General features: G+C 50.1%; 1 protein-coding gene across 1 annotated transcript in view; it reads left to right on the forward strand.

The window, feature by feature from the left end:
• LOC105525636 (chromosome unknown open reading frame, human C16orf96) overlaps positions 1 to 1,020 on the forward strand; it is a 47,350-nt gene that overhangs the window by 15,266 nt on the left and 31,064 nt on the right. The gene's annotated exons all lie outside the window — the stretch shown is intronic.

Consider the following 1,020-nt stretch of genomic DNA (forward strand, 5'->3'; position numbering starts at 1 on the left):
CAGGCACACACCACCACACCTGGCTAATTTTTGTATTTTTAGTAGAGACAGGGGTTCACCATGTTGGCCAGGCTGGTCTCGAACTTCTGACCTCATGATCCACCCACCTCAGCCTCCCAAAGTGCTGGGATTACTGGTGTGAGCCACCACACCCGGCCGACCCCTCCATGCTTTCTACCCCACTGTGTTAAAACGTTAGTTATAAGTGACAGAACAAGTTCATCCTGGATTAGGCAAAATAAGGGATTTATTGTCTCATTTACTAAAAGATCCAGGGACGGCCAGATCTAGGTACTCATGCAATACTGACATCTCTCAGTGAAGCTTTCCTCCCAGTTGGCTTCATTCTCAGGCAGGCGCTCCCCAAGTCTTGGCAACACGAGACTTATATTCCACAAACTTAGCAAAAAGAAAACCTCTTCCCCTTCTGGAAAGCTCTGTCCACATGGAAAGTGGAATAATCGTAATAGTGCAAGCATACATACAAGCTCCTTCTGTAGCCAAAAACCATCAGCCAAGTATGTTCTAACACCCTACCAGGCATGGAAGTCCCTGAGACATGAGGCAGCTGTCCCCGTCACAACTGATGAGTCACAGCTGGGGTTGGAAGCCAGGTCTCCATACCCCCAGGTTTAACAGCTTCCCCCAAATAGTGTAATTTTCTGTACTGTCCTGGCTTCACAGTTCAGGGCCTGTATTTGCTCGTCGTGGCAACTGTGGGAGCTTCAGTCATGGGCTGGATGGCTCCCATCTGAGCAGACAGAGCACTGTCTAAAGTTGCATCATGAGCTACTCCAAAAGGCCCCTTAGACAAAGCTGTTAGAAAAACAGTGCCTTCTCGGCCGGGCCTGGTGTCTTACGCCTGTCATCCCAGCACTTTGGGAGGCCGAGGCAGGCGGATCACCTGAGTTCAGGAGTTCGAGACCAGCCTGGCCAACATGGTGAAACCCCTGTCTCTACTAAAAATACAAAAATTAGCCGGGTATAGTTGCGGGCACCCAGCTACTTGGGAGGCTGAGG

Source organism: Colobus angolensis, unplaced genomic scaffold (genome assembly GCF_000951035.1).
Source record: "Colobus angolensis palliatus isolate OR3802 unplaced genomic scaffold, Cang.pa_1.0 Scaffold55, whole genome shotgun sequence".
NCBI classification, from domain to species: domain Eukaryota; kingdom Metazoa; phylum Chordata; class Mammalia; order Primates; family Cercopithecidae; genus Colobus; species Colobus angolensis.